The sequence below is a fragment of the Hyaena hyaena genome, unplaced genomic scaffold, assembly GCF_003009895.1.
Source record: "Hyaena hyaena isolate Hyena2069 unplaced genomic scaffold, ASM300989v1 scaffold_148, whole genome shotgun sequence".
In the NCBI taxonomy this organism is placed as follows: Eukaryota; Metazoa; Chordata; class Mammalia; order Carnivora; family Hyaenidae; genus Hyaena; species Hyaena hyaena.
The window spans coordinates 1,282,689-1,302,042 of record NW_024080780.1 but is presented as its reverse complement, the minus strand read 5'-3'; the positions used below and the strand labels follow the sequence as shown (position 1 = coordinate 1,302,042).

The 19,354-nt window shown below is 42.1% G+C and overlaps 1 protein-coding gene across 1 annotated transcript in view; it reads right to left on the bottom strand.

The window, feature by feature from the left end:
• Positions 1–19,354, bottom strand: part of FBXL7 (F-box and leucine rich repeat protein 7) — a 393,665-nt gene that overhangs the window by 303,017 nt on the left and 71,294 nt on the right. The gene's annotated exons all lie outside the window — the stretch shown is intronic.

Genomic DNA, 19,354 nt, shown 5'->3' with positions numbered 1-19,354 from the left:
TTTTGGCCAAAATACACTCCGCCAATCGCTGTTGCTCTTTTCTTCATTTTCTTTCTTGATGTGCTGATACTTGGTTGATAGCTATAAAATTTCCTAGAATTCTTTTCCCACACTCATCTGGCATAAAGTCATTGCTTCTTCCGTGTAGGTGATGGGATTCTGACCATCCATCCCATCTAGTCTAAAGGAAGAGTAAGGCTCAGGGATTTAACATTTCAAGCTATGTATTAGTATCTTCCTCTACACTCTGCCTTCTGCATTCACCTTCTTGTAAATCTTAAACGCATCCTAAAAAGCAAGTTACATTTGATGAATACACTTTGTGAAACCCAGACAGGAACTGTGGAGTATGTTTAGGTCATGTGTATGTTCATAAATACTTTGTTGGAATGGATTTACAGGGCTTTAACTCGCTTAAATAAAAAGTAAGAATTTCAGGTATTTGTGACGGCATTTTCTTCTCAATGTGATACTATCTAGGAAAATGTTTTCAGATGCATGATGCGGGACAGGCAGAATAATCTTGCCTGCCTCGAGATTTATAGATCCTTCATAAAAAAAGGAAATGGAATTAAATATTTTGGCTCTGTTTTCATTCCTGCCCTCACTACTGATTCTTCCCCATCTTTTCAAGATGTTACCAATGTAGACACTGATACCCACACCACTGGATCATGTCACCAGCCCAGTTTAAAATGCCCTAACAGTTTCCCATTGGGTTCTGGCTTAAGCCCAAACTCTCTACAATGGCCCAGGTGACTCTCTGTTATAAACAGCCACCGCCTGTCCCCCTCACCCCCAAGGATCTCCAGAGGTATCTGTCTATTGTGATCACTGCCATCCACAGTCCCAGGTGCTTGGAGATATTCAGTAAACATCTGTTGAATGAACTAGGTAATAGCCTTCCCCTTTTAGATTTATCCAAATCACAAAATTACATGCTTTTTCAATCAAAGACTCTTCCAATACAGAAAAATACAAAATTCATCTAGATCGGTGTGAGACAGACAATGAGTTTGGAGATTGATCAAAGAAAGGAAAGGTCACTTATATCTTTCTAAGTTCCTAGGAAAACTGCTTAAAGTAGTTTATTGCCAAGTAGAAATCAAACAGCGGTTAAGAGAAAATAAATTAATGAGAATAGATCAGAAAATAAATTAGTTGTTTGGGCACCTGAGTGGCTCAATTGTTTGAGCATCCTACTCTTGATTTCAACTGAGGTCATGATCACAAGGGCGTGGGATGGAGGCCCACATCAGGATCTGTGCTGAGCGCGGAAGACTACCCAAGGCTCTGCTCCCTCCCCTGTTTGTGCTTTCTCTCTACATGTATATAAATAAATGAATTAGTTGGAGGTATATGAGGAGGATGCTGGTGACCAGCCCTAGTCCATTAATACCATACAAAAGTACACCAATTAGATCAGGGTGATACAGACAGAACAGAAATACCAATGGAACAGAATGGGAGCCAAGAGATACTTCACTTATAAATGCTGAAGGCAGAAACATAACACACACACACACGCAAAATCAGTGGAGAAGAGAATTCCCTGAGATCACCAGGTAGCTATTTTTTAAAAAATCATATTCTCATCCTCCTCAGAAATAAAGTATAACAGTCAAAAGATATACTTTTTTAAAAAATAAGAAAATATTTATCAAATTTCTAGAAGGCAGAAGCCTACTAACCTAGAAGCTAATGGAAGAAAGTGCAAAGGAAATTATCAAGAGATTCAACCTTAGAAAAATCTCAAACTTCTGTAGGTAAAATAAAGAAAGAGTAACATATATAATTGAAGCCAAAAAGTCCTTTGGGGGGAAAAAAAATCACAAGGGGCAAATGTCATTATTGTTCAAGGAATCCACGGGCGTCACTCAAAAAACACTAACACACAAACCAGGAAAGAACACCAGGCGATTCCCCAGAGAAGAAACACACATGGTAAAGTAGAATATGAAACAGACTTTAACTCACTGATGGTGGCAAAGCAAACAAAGTGTTTGTTTTAATGGGAATATCCATTGCACAGCTACAAGAATAAATGCATACAAGTACTTTAAAGTGTCCAGCCACATGCACATCAAAAGCCTTGCTACGCTTTAAGCCCTTTCATCCAGCAATTTCACTTGTCCTTAAATTAGCACCGGAGTCTGCTACTTCCTTACCCAATGTATTCTTGAATTTGTCTTTAAAAGTAAACATATGCAGGTCAAGTTGCTGCCCATGTTGTTAAGGGGCAGTACTGGCTACAAGATTTATGGGCCCCAGGGCAAAATGAAAATGTGTAGCCCTTATTAAAATGTGATTAGGAGTTTCAAGTGGGCAATGACAGAGCATTAAATAAGCATGGGACTCTTTTGAACACAGGGCTGTGTGTGGCTACACAAGCAGAAAATCCATGACGCTGGCCCTGCTAAGGGGTGTTCTGTACCCAGACTGCTGGGGGAAGCAAAGGAAATTTCTTATTGTGGTCCATCCAGGCACTGCCCTTCTGATCCTGCTTAGTGGATGAGAGCCTTGGGGGTGAGTCAGGGGGCAGAGCTGGATGTTAAGAGGAAAGGTCCTCTTCTCTAGGGCAGAAAGTAGGTCCTGGAGATGACACACCTGGGTAGACACTGGTGCCAAAGCCTGGGCATTCATAAGGCAGCCCCCAATGGTGTCTTCTCTTCATGGAACTTAGTCGGCATCCAGAACAGGAGCCCAGTCTCTCCTCCTTCCCCCCTGGGCTGCAACAGAAGTCTGACACAGAGCATGACCATCATGGCTCCCACCCAGCCCAGCCCTCCTGTGGATACCAGGCCAGGAGACCCCAGAGTGCCACTTCCCCCAGAGACGGCTCCCTGGCACCTCGCAAATCAAGGAGGGCCATGGGAGAGGTACATGAGATCATGGATAATTAGCAAGTCTGCCTGTATGTCAGTAAATAAATTCAGCATACGGAAGGTGCTTTAGGAATCGCAGTATATAAAAATTTTGTATTTGAAAGTTGACATTCATCTTTAGTTTCATGTGGGAAAAACATATTTTAAAATGCTGAAGTGAAGAATTAGTATCTACTTATTATAAATTATATTTATATACCTATAAGTTATTGTAAATTAATAATTTCTGTCTAGAAACAGAACAAACTCTCTACACACGCAGAGATCTCCATATTATACGAAAGTAAATTGTACCATAATACATCTCCTAAAAGCACCAGAATTTACTTTAAAATGCTTTTTTTCTTAGTTATTTCAAAATCTAACCTTAGCCCAGTTTTCGCACGACCCGGCATTTTGACGTAGCGCATTGCATGCTGTTGAGACCGAGCTCTTACTCTTGCAGAACGAGAGCACTTCATCCTAATCCCAAATGTGTGTTTGAATAAACCGCATAAAATCTCTGAGCCTCCATTTTTTCTTGTGTCAGGTGAGAAGATTAGGGCTGAGGTATCCCCCAACCTCTCACAGCAGCCAACCCCTACCGAGCACATTCCACAATCTTATTATTCCACCCCGTGAGAGAAGACCTATGTTACTACCCCTTCTGTCCATACAAGGAAACTAAGGCATATACTGTGCAGCGTTCCCAGAGCTTGTAAAGGAAAGCACCAGGCATTAGATGCCCTGATCACCACATGACATCATCTGCTTGACTTTTTATTAGAGCCTCGTAGGGAAAGGCCCGAACACTGGGACCAGCACACTTAGATTTGAATTCTTTGTCACTTATCACCTCGTTGACTTTGGAAAAGATACTGAGCTGTTCCAGCATCGTTGTTTATAGAATGGGGTCCCAGAGTGGTGGGTTTCCTATGAATTAACACATAGAAAGCACCTAATTTGAAGCTTGGCACATAGTAAGCAGTCAGTAAGCTTTATCTATTAATACTGTTCCAAAAGTGTGGATTAATACAGTTGTACGATACTTCAAAATTAAGATCCTAGATCAGCACTTTAAACAATCTATTCCAGACTGATAAGAGATTAGGGAATTCAGACTAGGACTCTCTTTCCCACTGGTTCTTCTGTTGCTATGCTGGTCAATCTGGTCTGCCTGTAATGTCCCAAAGTCACCACATGCAGAGCCCCGTCTCCACTAGCTTAGAGTGACATCTCTTTCTCTCCTAAATATGACCCTAATGCACTGTCAACTCTTCTACAAACAGCCCTCTCTGGGTTTCAGGGACTCTACCCCACTTGGAATTTTGGTGCCATTTACAGTCATTTGGCTCTTAAAATTGTAATAATCACAAATGACATTTATAACTGTTGCAGGAATACACTGACTTGTTTTTATGTATACGCCCTGCACTGGCATTCCTAACTTGTTACACACCCCAGGATCACAGCCTCTCATATGCTGCAGCTAGCCTCGGATGGGCCCCTCCAATGAAGTTCACTGCTGCCAGCAGGGCGCAACGGAAGGGACAGGAGATGAGAGATCCTCAGAGTACTTCCTTTCGTGTGCGGGTATATTTTGTAAACGTAACGAATGACAAGGTTCTTTCACAGTGTGCAAGGATCCACCTAGGAGAATAACAAAGCAACCGAAGATAGCAACGGGATGGACACAGAGAGTTCAGGGAGAGACACAGCATTTCCATCACACTGTAGAACTTTGGTAACGTGCAAACAAGACAGGCTCTGGCAGTTTCTTCGGCAGCCCCTGGAACACAGTGTCACAAGTACAGCTTATGATGGAAAGGCCAGTCTAAATTTCTAGAAACTTGAATTCTGGAACATGTCCCAGGCCACCTGTGAGTCTCTACTGTGGACCCGCCCCTTCTCTAGAATCAGTTTTCCTGGCTTCCTGATCCAAGGCAATGCCCAAAGGCGCTCTGCACCTTTCATCTCCACTCCAGTGTGAGCTGGGAATAGCAATTCATGCTCCTGCTTTTAGGCATCTGGAACTTAGCCTGTCTGGACGCCCATCCTCCAAAATCTACCTCCTTCACCAAGTAAGGAACAGACACACCGCTTCAAAGAGCCATTATGTTTACTGGCTCAGACCTCCCAAGATCAGAAGAGATACACTTCTAACCTTCCCAACTGTTTGCTTTTCAGATGCCTTGCCAAATGCTTGACCTCTTCAACCCACATGTCCCTTCTTCATATAGAGTGAGAAGCCTGGACAACCGGGGCATTAAATCCCCCCTGCCAGCCACCTCAGCCTCACAATATTTCATTTTCATCGCATGGTACAGAGGTGGACACAAATGCCTTAAAACCCACCTAATTAGTACCACTAAGATGAACTCCATCAGCAAACAAATATGAAGTGTCTAATGCATATAAAACATACTATGAGCTCTGGGCAAAAGAATGTAGCATAAGAAAAGAACTGAATAGATTGGACTTTTAATATTATGTTGAATTATAAGAAACAGCCATTTTTGTAGGTAAAAAATGTCAAGATCAACCATTTCACATGTTCACTTATTTGGGACTGCCCTCTAAGGTTAGGGTGAATATAAAGTAAAAAAATTGTCATTGGATGGTGCCCACGATGGAATAGTCACTTCTACTTAATATTTCTCATCGTGAAGTACCAATGAACACAGAGAAGTATCATTCAGCATAAAATGAGACAACCCACAAACTTCCAGTAAAAAGGATGGAAATTGTCATACTAATTAAACAAATAAACAACAACAAAACCTACACATTTTTATGTCCATCTCTTATGCTATTTAACTTCTTACAAAACTCTTGGCAAAATCTGCGAATTAATTCCTAATCAAAATCTTCACACCAGAAAACTTAATGAGAATTCCTTACTGAGCCAAGAAAGACTAAGATCTGCTTACTTCCAACGAAGAGGCAAGTGACAGAGAATCTGGAGGAGGTGAGAAAGAGAAGGCCACGCGAGGGAACAGGATGGTAGACAAATGGTGGGCAGCTGTATTCCAGCGCAGCGAACTGGCCTTCAGTCCATTGATTTTCATTTTCAAGGCTCTAAAATTTCAAATGTTGGCAAAGTCTATTGTTCTTGAAGAATAGTTTCACTGCCCATCCGGAAGTACCTCCTAGCATCCAACCAAATCACAGTCATGCAGCAGTATTATTTGGATGGCACTTCCCTTGGGTTTGACTATGCATATTTTACCCTCAAATCTGTCATTCATCAGCTCTTTTTTAAAATTTTTTCATTTTAAAATATGAACAAAAGTTTAGCTCTAGGCTAACATGTGAGGGAAGCATAGGATCGGTTGTAAACTTCTCCAAATAATGAAAATAATCCGTTGCTAATACATTTCTTTTCCCTGTATGTGGCCTGGGCAGAGCTAAATGTTAGGAGTGGAATTTCAGTTTTTAATCTATATAGAAAACAAAACACAAACACTAACTGATGAAATAGATGTGTAGACAAACATCATTCTCACTGTGAGGATGGGGGTCTCCAAATCAGTTATGGTGCTCCTCCCTTTATTTGCAGGGAATGTGTTCCAAGCATTCAGTAGAGGCCTGAAACTACAGATAGTACCAATCCCTATAAACATACTCGGGGTGTTTTCTATATATACTTACCTATGATGAAGTTTAATTTACTAGTAGGCACAGTAAGAAATTAACAACAATAACTAATAATAAAGTAGAACAATTAAAACAATAAACTGTAATAAAAATTATGTAAATGTGCTCCTTCTCCCTCCCTCTTTCTCACTCTCTTTCTCTCTCTCCTCTCTCTCAAAATATCTTGCTGTGCTGTATTACCCTTCTTGTGAGGACGTGGGATGATGAGATGCCTGTGGGATGAGATGAAATGAGCTGAATGACGTAGGTACTGTGATGTAAAGTTAGGCTACTGTTGACCTTCAGACGATCTGTCAGAAGGAAGATATCTTCTTCCAGACCACCAGTGACTGTGGGCAACTGAAACGCAGATAAGCGGGGAACTGAGGTACTATAAAATATACTAGTGGCCTAGGACACAGCATTACCACCAAGCTTTCCGGAGCACCCACATTTTAAATGGAGAGACTGAACTTAAATGGCTCAACAGTGTGGATTTCAGGCACTCTAAACAGAGGAGGAAAGACTGAGATGGCATCAGGAAGTAAACTAGGGACTTTACATAATAATCCAATTTGATCTTCATGAGAACCTTATGAACTGAGCCTTATTATCTCCATGTTCAAGGTGAGAGAATTAGAACCTCACGCACAGAAGTTGAGCTTGCCCAGGATCATAGTGCAAGTCCATCCTAGAGCAGAACCAGTCCATCTGACTCCAAAATTCGTCTCCATTATACTGTGCCAGCATAAATTAAGTGGGTCACCATCAAATTTGGAGGTGGAGAATATCAAATTGGACTAGATGACAAACAGCAAGAAGACCTAGATTCCAGGCTGAGTTCTAGAATTTTCTAGCTACAGGACTTAAATTTTCTGAGCCCCAAATCTCCTCAGAGCACAGAGACAGTGGGTGTTCAATGCACACTGTTGAGTCCGAAGATTTCTACGAGGTCCTGAGGTGCCTTCTATGCAGTGGCCTTCAGGGGACTCTTTGACCACAGCAGGCAGATGGCTAAATATGGCTCCACAAATGTCAAGACTCACATCACAAGATCTGCGGCAGAGAAGATGGATGTCATTAAGCTCTTGAGCCTGCCAAGTGAGAGAGAAAACTGGAAGCTGACACTTCCCAAGTCAAGCTTGGTCTGTTCCTAAGACTTCCACTGCTCTGAGCCTTCCTCTTTCTCCTACCTCTTAACAGGGAAATTACACTTGAACCTTGGACAATGCATTAGTTAGGAATGCCAGCTCCATGGAGTCAAAAATCGATGTATAACTTTCAACTCCCCCAAACCATAATTACTCATAGCCTACTGTTAACCGGAAGTCATACTGATAAATAGTCGATGAACAGGGGTGCCTGGGTTGCTCAGTAGGTTAAGTGCGTGACTTCAGCTCAGGTCATGATCTCGTGGTCCATGGCTTTGACCCCTGCATCAGGGTCTGTGCTGACAGCTCGGAGCCTGGAGGCTGCTTTGAATTCTTTGTCTCCCTCTCTTTCTGCCTCTCTTCCACTCATGTTCTATCTCTCTCCATCTCTCAAAAATGAATAAATGTTAAAAAAAAATTTTTAATCGTTGATGAACACATATTGTGTACATTATATGTACTACATGCCGTATGATTACAACAAGGTAAGCCAGAGAAAAGAAAATATTAAGAAACTCATAAGGAAGAGAAAATACATTTACAGTCCTGTTCTGAAAACATCTGCATAGGGTTAGGCCCATTCAGTTCAAATCTGTTTTGTTCAAGGATCAACTGTATTTCCAATTTATAAAGTGGCCACATGACCTGTAAAATTCTCCAGTCTTAACTTGGAATTATCACAACTTGCTACTATCTAGGGGTAAAATGGTGTTGCAATCATTCATGCTACAGAGATGCTGAACCCCAGAAAAACCAGACTCAAGTCTCTGAACCAGTAAGGGGATCAATAGGACAAGCTGTGGTCAATGTGGGAAAGACTCATTCACACAATTAAAAACGTGCCTTCTTTACACAGAATTCTTCCTGCTGTAAATGGAGAAAGGAAAGAGGCAGGAAGTAAAATAATAATACTACTGGAAGGCTAATAGAAAAGATTTCCCCAAACACAGCTACCTGACTCTTTAATTTATATGACAGATATTGATTCGGTCTCTGCTTTGGTGACCAGGCATTAGGAGCTAGGAGCCTAGCAGCAATACCACCTCTGCTCTCAAGATATTATCAGACTAACCTGAGAAGCACAGTCATCTCGGCAAATGGCAGAATAAAGGCAAGGTGCTCCAGAGTTCCCTGTAGATCCACCAGCTCAAACTTGGCTAGAAGGAATAAGGTGATCTGGATATTTAGACAATGGCTGAGTGCACACCCCAGGCAGAGAGAAAGGTCCAGAAGCAAAAGAGAGCAGTGAGCATTCTGGACCCACAGATAATGTAGTGGGGCTGGGAGAGATGGAAGAAAGAAGGAAAGGGGAAGAGAAATGGTTGGGAAACTTCAAGTCTTGCATATCCTGGTAGAGGGTGTGGACTATATGCAGATAGCTGCCAGGCACCTTGGAGAGGGGTTGGAAGAAGACCACAGCATGCCAGGCTATAGAAAGGCAGGTCGAGTTACTGCATAGGAAACAGACCGGAAAGGGCAAAACTGGAAGCAGTAAGACTGGTTAGAAAGATGTTTCTAGAAGTAGAAGTGGTGGGTGGACAGAAATGAATGGGTTTGAGAGACACGGGTCCAGCAGAAACACCAGGAATTTGTGACTGGACATCGGAGTGAGGCAGGCAGAAGAGTCAAGAGATGGTACGCAAGATACTACATGCCCAGAGGAGTAAACATTGTCTAGTGTGTTGTGTATGAGCAACTGGAGATGGGATGGGGTTGTAACCATTCAGGTTTGCCAAGATGCTGAGCCTGAGAAAACCAGACTCGGGTCTTTGAAACCCTAGGGCAGTGCACAGGGCAAGCTGTGGTCAATGTGGCCATAGACTCGTCCACACAGTCTGAATCATGCCTGCACACAGAGACAACCAGAAAATGATTCCAGTCCCCATCTCCCATGTCCAGTCTCCTCTTCACACTCCCTCTGTGTCTGTGAAATTCTCAAACACTCTGATTTTTCCTCTTAACCCTACAGATCAGGCCCGAGTAGGACCCAAAGTCTGCCTTCCATTCCACTTGCTGCTTCCAAGCCTATCTTTAACCACTGTGGACCCTCAAGGTCAAAGATATCTTAAGATACACTGTAAAAATAAAAGGAAAAAAAAAGGCCATTCTTTTAAGGAAAAAAGAAAAAAAACATGACATGGACTGGGGATGGTGAATGAAGTAATAATCTTGTTTGCTTTTTTGAACACAGAGGATCACATTTTAGCCATTTCTTCAGAGCAACTTCATTAGCTGAGAGGAGACAGAGACGCCACTGAAACACGTGGATGCTGTGTCCACGGCCGGCCACTGCCTGAATCTCATCTGTGGGTCATCACCTCCCATGACGGCATTGAGGATGCATTGGCTGAGCCCAAGGCTGGCTTGGGAAACCCAAAGAGAATGTTCAGAAAACAAAAATGCTAATTGGGTCACATGTTAGCCTGACACTACTATGACCAGAAGGCTTCTTAAAGGACAGCTTCATTACTTCTGATTTAAAGAATAGGAAGATAAACAATGCAGTTCGTCAAGGCTCTGTAAGCACAGGAAGTAATCAACATGATGGTCCCCTCACTGCACACGCTGTGTCCACCCTGGGATGCAGGTGCCAATGGGCAGTTTACTATTACCCAAGGTTACCAGGTACTGGTATCAAGAACATGGGGTTTCTTGGGGTGTCTAGGTGGCTCAGTCGGTTGAGCGTCTGACTTCAGCACAGGTCATAATCTCACAGTTTGTGAGGTTGAGCCCCATGTCGGGCTCTGTAGTGACAGTGGAGAGCCTGAAGCCTTCTTTGAGTTCTGTGTCTCCCTCCCTCTCCGTCTCTCCCCTGCTTACACTCTGTCTCTCTGTCTCTCTCCCTCTAATAAACATTAAAATTTTTTTAAAAAGACCATGGGGTTTCTTGCTATCCCTCCTCTAGTATATCCATCCTTCTTTCTCACTGAATATATTTTGTAAGTAATTCCATCAGTTACAACAAGAAACCTTCTGAAATTTCTATTAGGAAAGAGGTTTTCATGATCAGCACTGTTTCACTGATTTCTAATCAATCAAAGAATCAAAATGCAACAGATTAGCAATATCAAAAGAGCCAGGAAAATGACTTGAGTTTTTTTTAACATTTATTCATTTTCAAGAGATAGAGGAAGACAGAGAATGAGTAGGGGAGGGGCAGAGAGAGTGGGAGACACAGAATCCCAAGCAGGCTCCAGGTTCTAAGCTATCAACACCCAGCCTGTTGTCGGGCTCGAACACATGGACCACGAGTTCATGACCAGAGCTAAAGTCAGACGCTTAACCAACTGAGTCACCCAGGTGCCCCGACTTAACTGAGTTTTTTGAAAAAAGAGTTTGGACTAAAATCTTTAAAGATGGAACAAAGCAAAGTTCTGATGGCATTGGCCTTCAAAAACTTATAAAATTTAGGAATTTCTCCATGATGTGCATGAAAACGGAACATGGATAAGATGCAGAGAGACATTTTACAGCTGGTAAGAAAGTCATACACACACACACACACACACACACACACATTACTTTTGTGTTGTGCCACAGTTGTTCTGTGTGATGACCAAAGCCATGAATTTACACACAAATACGTTCAAATGTGTGTAGTCAAATCAGCCTCAGATATTTTTAAAGTGATAACTCATTTGGGGAATAATAGCATTCACTTTAAAAACGTCACCATTTCATTCTGACGGTAAATAAATCACACAACAGTTTCCCCGCAACCTACCCACCCTGAGTAATAAATCTCCGAATTCAATGTTGCACCAGACATATGCTGTAAAGTAGAAGTCTAGTTTTAACTCCGTGACCTCAGTCTTGCCTCTACTGGACAGTAAATCTGATGCAAAATGAGCAAATATGGGTGGCTGAGTTTCAACCTGGCATAACAGTGAGGCTTTGTCGAGGATCCCAGAATTTAGAGAGTTTTTAGAAACAACAACAAAAAAAAGCCTGAAAAACAAAAACATATGCTAAACAGCTGGGGTGAAAGACTAGAACGCTCGGAAGAGCTTGTACCTTAGTTAGGAAAAGATTCTATTTAATGACCTTTCCTTTCAGCTGACCCATTCTATGCTTTTCTTTTTTAATCTCTAAAACTATTATTTCTAGATGGCATACAGTAGACCGATAGTGATTCATTCATTCATTCCATTAATATTCAACAAATAGTGTTATCATCTCTTAATAGATCTGGGACGCCCCCAAAAAATATTTAACTTTACTGTACCTGAGTTTCTTCATCGTAAAATGAGGACATCCTTCTACCTAACTTTACAGGACACTTTTAACAACAGTCACGCATCCTCTGTGACCAGACACCATGGCAAAGCTAAGATTTACAACAGAGAGTAAAGCAAACCAGATTCCCACCTTCAGGAAGGCAGAGGACATAATTATGAAACAAAAATAAATAAACACAGAACTTCAAAATAGCCAAAGACCTGGATATATAGAGTACTGCTGAATAAAGGGGTGGGGGGCTACTTAGCTAGAAGGATCATGAAGGCTCTGCTGGTTGGGAACTCTGAGCTGAAATTCAAAGGATGGAAAAAGTCAAGCACGCAAAGAAAAGAGACACGTAGATTCCAAGCTAATGATGTTGCCTATTCAAAGACTCCGACCTTGGAATTAGCCAGGTGTATTCCATGAACTGGGGAAATACAAGGAAGGGGCAGATCAAACTGTGCAGTACTCAGAGGTGATAACAAAGAATTTAGCTTCAGTGAATCTATCTTTAAGGAACTGGAAGTCACTGGATGATTTCCCATTGGGAGAATGACAAGAGTTTTGTTCTGAAACATGACTCTAGCTGCCAGGTAGTGAACAGACCAGAGAGGTTCAGAATGAAAACAGCACAGAAGCTAATGAACTTGGTTTAGCAGGGAATGATGTTTGCTTGGCCTTGGCAAGGACAGGGAAGGTGGAGAGAAACTGACAGAATTTAAGACACCTCCCGAAATCTCACAGAATGTCTACCTTGGCAGTTTCTTCTCAGATGCAAATAATGACCAGAAAATGGCTAAGAACAAAATGTAAATAGTGCCTATTTTACTGAAGTTCTTCAGATCCCTCTCCTCATGAACGGCATGGGCCACTAAAGTGAACAAAGTGTTTTTAACAGGCTAGTTTACAGCCATGATCTGGTTGGACAGTTCAGGCTGACTTTGTGATATGGCTTAGAATGGCAGCTGTTAAGACCCCACTCAGTAGAAAGTAAAATCAAGAGGCATAATGGTGCTAGATTCCTGTGGTAGACAATCCTTCATTGTTTTCCCTTTGGATTAAACCATAAATTGTTTTCTGGAACACAAACTAGAGGTTTAGTGCTGACCAGGGCTACTAAGGGAAGGTTTCCCCACCATAGCTTCCTGATAAAGTGTCCAAAAACAATCACCTTATCCTCAGGTTTCCATCCAGAGGTTAAACTAGAGAATACCTTATGAGATTACATGCTTCTATTCCAACCTATCATTTTGTGCTTGAGGAAGGAACAGACAGGAGGGAGAGAGAGAGGGAGAATAAGAGAGAGAAAGAGAGAATAAATATAAAAGTGGGGGGTGGCTAAGGCATGATTTGTCATCACCCAGAAGTGTTAACGCTGGCTCCCAAAACTCAAGCTCTTATTCCTTCATCAATCTTAATACCCCCCAGATTTTGTGTAGAGCAAACATGGAACGAAAAGAAAGTTCTTAGCCAAACATTAGAGTCTAGCTTGGAAAAATGAGCTTTGCAATGACAGCACATATTTTTTAGGACTTACTGGGATCTAGCTGAGGAGACTGGCTCCAGGGCTTGTAGTCACACATGTTTTCTTGATTCCTAACTTAATCATTTTTACATCATCTGCTTTCAAATAAGCCAAAGGCAAGTAAGCTTCCTCCAGGAATAGCCTCTCATTGGCATTTCACAATTAAAAAGATCACATTTGTGAGACTAGCCTTGAACAAGAATTTGATTTCGATTTAATAAGATACACACTCATGTGTAATGCATGCCAATGAGTCTGACAAGAAATATTTGGTAGGATACAACTCCAGCATACACCAAAATCAGTTTTAACAACTCATCGGGGTTTATTAGGCACAGCTATGCAACTTGCTGGCATGACAGTGATATCTGAGGCCTCTGTGTGAGAAAAAGGAGTATAGGTTTTCCCTTTTCCTCTCAACATATTTTAGGCACAGAATCCTTACTCTTCTCCACTAATGATGCCCCAAAGACAGAACAAGGTTAATAACTTAAGGTACATGATTCCATTTATAATAAAGCAAGTTTGCTAACAATGATGATATTTTTTGAAATTTAATTTTTAATTTTGAATGCTTTTATTCTCTTTGCTTTGAAAAATTGCAGGAAATAAGAGTAGCATGGGCCACTCTTTTCAGCACTTTTCTTTCTTTTCTTTCTTTTTTTTTTTTAGAGAGAGAGAGAGCATGTGCACATACAAGCACTCAGGAGAGGGAGAGAGAGACAGAGACAGAGACAGAGACAGAGACAGAGAGAATATCCCAAGTAGGCTCCATGCCTAGCTCAGAGGCCACTGTGGGGCTTGATCTCATGACCATGAGATCATGACCTGAGCCAAAATCAAGAGTCAGATGCTCAACTGAGGGAGCCACCAAGGCGCCCCACTTTTCAGCATTTCTAAATCTTATCATTAATATCACTCATTTTATTGCTCTCATCTCCCTCCTTCTACAAGCAAAGACTGTAACCATAAGGTACAGACAGGTTCATAGTCTGTTCTCAGGACACCTTTCAGTCTCCTCTTGTATCCAATGCAAATTACAAATGTGTCCCTTCCTTCCGGCATATGGCTGAGGCTCTCAAATTTCACATAGGCCACCTCTTCTCTCATCCTCATTACTGAACACAGATACACATTTTAAATTAAAGGGAGAGGGAAGGAATTGTAATCTGATCAATTAATTTTAAATCATGGGATGTTTTAAAGAAATGCACCTGATGGTGTTAATGTGCTACAGTTGAGTAGCTGAGATTCCAATGGGTATTCATGACTCCACAAAACCAACTGGTATAATAGCATGTGATTGCAGGCAAATGAGACTGTATCTTCTATTATTATTTTTTATTAATCTGGGCGGGGGGCGCACAGGGAGGGAGAGAGAGAAAGAATCCCAAGCAGGCCCATGCTCAACGTAGAGCCCGACATGGGGCTCAATTAAATAACCCTGCAATCATGACCCAAGCTAATATCAAGAGTCAAAAGCTCAACTGACTGAACAGCCAGGCCCTCTGCCTCTTCTTTTAAAATAAATACTTTTCTCAGAGGCATTAATCATGCTCCCAGGGGTGCTTCTCCCTCTGGATTTTCCAATCTAATGGTTTCGGAATATCACAGTTTTATTTCAGGAGAATGGGAGAACGCTGGTAGGAGGAAGATGACCACTCTCCCTCCCTGCCCTTTCCCACCAGGAAAACAAAGAGGCTGGGAAGTTCACCACCTCTGGATAAGGTTCAGCATCAGCCACTAGTACATCTGTCACGGGATTCATGAACGAGGACCAAGAGCCTCAAGGATGGGGTAAGTACCAGGCAGACGAGATGAGAGTCTGCTGGTGATCCCCATGCATAGCCCATCCTGGAGCCTCATGGACCCCGTGAAACCTCATTATTAATCTGGTTCAAAAGGCAGAAAAAGAGCAGGAATTATCTGCATCTGACTCAGGCTTGAAAATCAAAGGAGATTCAGGACCCAGGCAAACCTGACCACCAATCTCTTCTTCAGGGATATCCCAGAGGTAAACAGGGGTAAGCCAGCCCCTCTCATTAGGTCTTATATAAATACGCAGGTAATAATATCTAAACCCCAAAGAAGAACGGTGAAAAGGATGTCCGTCCATCCATTGACTCATTTGGCAACCAAGAAATCTCGCTATTAAATGCAACCACGTGGCTGGTGATGGGGATACAATAATAAACAATGTCAGGAAGAGTCCCTGGTGAGGAGAAGTTTCTGGCCTGCTGAAGGAAGGTGGTACTAATCAAAGTATCACACTTTTAAATGTACAGTTTATCACTAATGGCTCTAAAGGACATGAATGTGGTTCTCTGAAAGTGTAATTAAAAAAAAGAAACAAATCCAACCTGAGATCAAATACCAAAGAAAGCTTCCTTTGAGAATGAAGAGGTAAACTTTTTTTAAATGTTTTTATTTATTTATTTATTTCTGAGAGAGAGAGAGTGTGTGAGCAGGGGAGGGTCAGAGAGAGGGAGGGAGACACAGAATCTGAAGTAGGCTCCAGGCTCTGAGCTAGCTGTCAGCACAGAGCCCAACGCGGTGCTCGAACCCATGAACCGCAAGATCATGACCTGAGCCAAAGTGGACGCTTAACCGAATTAGCCACCCAGACGCCTCAAGAATGAAGAGGTAAACTTAAAGCTAACCAGGAATCTGGGTAGAAGAAGAGTGTCTGGCAGAGGAGACAGTCTGTGCAAGGGCCCCAGGCAAGAAGGAAAGAGAGTTCAAGAGCTAAATGGGGCTCACGTGGTGGGGTGCTTGGAAGGCAGCGACGAGGTGCCACAGAAGGACGACCACGTGAGACTCACAAGGCACTTTCAGAACAGAGATCTGTGTCCCAAAAGCAATGAGAAATCCTCACGAGTTCAAAAATAAAACTCAGGTTGCCTGGAAATGTAATCTATCATAAGAGTGGCATTTTCAAATCAATAGAAACAAGGACAGATGCTCAGTGAGTATTTTGGGACAACTGGTCAGCAATTTAGAGAAAAAACAAACAAACAAACAAACAAAAAATACATACATATATATATGTATATATATATATATATCAGGCTAAATCTGACCTCACTCTTTACCCAAAATACATATCAGGTAAATAAATCATAAAAATACACACACTGAAAAAATACATTCACTGAAAAAGTGAATGGGTACTAAAACATAAGCACAAAAGCTTTCTACTCTGGATTAGAGAAATCTGTGTAATCTGTGTAATTAGAGCACACTAAAATCACATCAGAAATGATACATAAATGTGACCTAATAATACAGTAATTTATGTGTAGCAAAAAAAGGGGAGTGGAGAAAAAGAAATAAAATCACCCAAAAACTACCGTATGGCAAGTCGATGCCTAAAAACTATGCAGAAAATATTAATAACACATAGGATGAACATAGAACAGTTGTGACATAATACAAGAGAATAAAACACCAACATCAAAAAAAGTACCAGAAAGCTTTAGGCTATTATTTATCAAAGGAACAGAGAAGTGGTCAGTGAGCATGTGAAGGGTTCTGTGTAAAAATAAAAATGAAAACCAAAATACAGGGATATTTTCCATGTGCACGTGAGTGACATTATAAAAAAGATTTGAAAAGATTCACCAACCCGCACATTTAAAATGTGTGAAAATTTTAAATGACCATAGTCTTTTTGACCAAACAAGACTGCTCAGAATTTAACCAAAGAAATGGCACAAGTTTGAAAGGTTCATTCCTCAGCCTGTTCATTCACCAAATCACTTATATATTTTTTAATTTGTTTAAAGTTTATTTATATTTGAGAGTGAGAGAGAGAGCAAGTGGGGGAGGGGCAAGGAGAAAGGGAGACACAGAATCCGAAGCCGGCTCCGGGCTCTGAGCTATCATCACAGAGCCTGTTGTGGGGCTTGAACTCACAAACCATGAGATCATGACTTGAGCCGAAGCCAAATGCTCAACCTCCTGAGCCACCCAAGTGTCCCCAGCTAATCATTTATATGAAAGGAAAAGTGAGAACAATATGGAACTGATTAAATGAACTGCCACTTATATTCAAAGGCAGATCATACATACGTTAAAGCGTGATGCACTTATTGATGTGGAAGGAAATCTATGACACCGTTGAGCAAACTGAGGTTACAGAACAGCACGTGTGGCACAATTTCATTTGTACGCCAAGATGTCCCTGTAGCTATCCTTGTAAGAACATGTAGGAGATTTCCCTTTCTTCATCTCCTACGTAGAAGAACACAGAAGATCAAATTTGTTCATCATTTCCTGTATGCTTTCAGTATATCCTAATACTATTAAATTAGATTTCTCTAACCCAGAGTAGAAAAAATTATGCTTATGTTCTTCTAGTAGCTCTTCATTATTCATATTTATACATTCCAACCTTCCATCTGTCTGGAATATATTTTAGGGTAAGGAGTGAGGTGAGAGCAAGCCCGTGTTCGGAGGGAATATGACTGGACTGAGGGATTTTGGTTTCTTTGAGGGAGCTGGGTATCGGACAGGAAGGAGCTTGCTTTCCCACCTCACCCCCCGCTTCCAACCCCATATATATTTATCCATAAATGCACTACATTCACAAATGCTCACACAACCACATGATGGGAAGGAAGGAAGGAGGAAGACAGACAAACAGACAAAAAAGGCTCTATAAGACCAAACTCTGAGTCTTCCAGCTACAAAGAGATAGCTTCTTGAGTGGGCCTGAGTATTCTTTTTTTTTTTTTTTTTTATGTCTTTATTTTATTTTGAGCGAGAGAGACAGAGAGTGAGCAGGGGAGGGTCAGAGAGAGAGGGAGACACAGAATCTGAAGCAGGCTCCAGGCTCTGAGCTAGCTGTCAGCACAGAGCCCGACGTGGGGCTCGAACCCACAGACTGTGAGATCATGACCTGAGCCAAAGTCAGACGCTTAACCGACTGAGCCACCCAGGTGCCTCTGGACCTGAGTATTCTAACTCTGGGAGAAGTTTCCACGCAAGAAGACAAAGTTGCATAAAGCTGACAAAAGTTGGGGCACCTGTATGACTCGGTTCGTCAGGCATAGTTGGTTAGGCTCAGTTGGTTAAATGTCTGACTGGATTTCCACTCAGGTCATGATCTCACAGGTTTGTGGGTTCAAGCCCCACCTCGGGCTCCATGCTGACAGCACAGAAACTGCTTGGGTTCCTCTCTCCCTCTCTCTCCGCCCCTCCCCACTTGGGCACCCACTCTCTCTTTCTCTCCCAAAACAAAAAGTTGTTACATTTTTACCCCCATTCCTATGGTTCCTTCCAAGCCCCAGGTGCTGTTTTCTCTGAACGCAGCAGTACCCTGGACACAGCAAGGAGAGGCAGTGGTGGGCCCACCAACGTCAACTTGGGTCCGTGGTGTGAGTGGCACTCAGGTTGGGGGGACGCAGCCTAGGGTGGAGGGGGTGAGAATACGGGGCTGGGTGGGGGGTAGACGGTGGGTGGGCACCATGCACTATCTCCTAGTCTGCACGCCCCGGAGACCTGCTATGCCTCCATCGATCAGGTCCCTTGTGCAGCCTCTAGCTCACGGTAAAAGGTTAATTTGAAATAAGTTAATTTAGAAGAATTACATAACAAACAGCAAGTGAATAGTCTGCAGGAGAACTGCTGAGGCTGCCTGTTAAACTTGATACTTGATGTGTCTGATACTGTACTCCGTATGCATCGGTTACGGTGATCAACTAATTGAACCAGACTCTTAAGATTTTTGAAGACTTTTCAAATACACACTCCACAAAAGCGAGCCCTTGGTTGTAGTAAGGAAGCAAGCAGGCTCTGCCCACCACCGCCTAGTGGCATCTGTCCCCAGATGCCAGAACTGTTCAGTCATCATCAGTGGTTGGCATAACTCATAATTTTGGATCTGGAAAGATCCCTTTACTGAATCACCTTGCCAACTGAGAGCAGGACCACTGCAGGATTCCAACCTCCTGTCT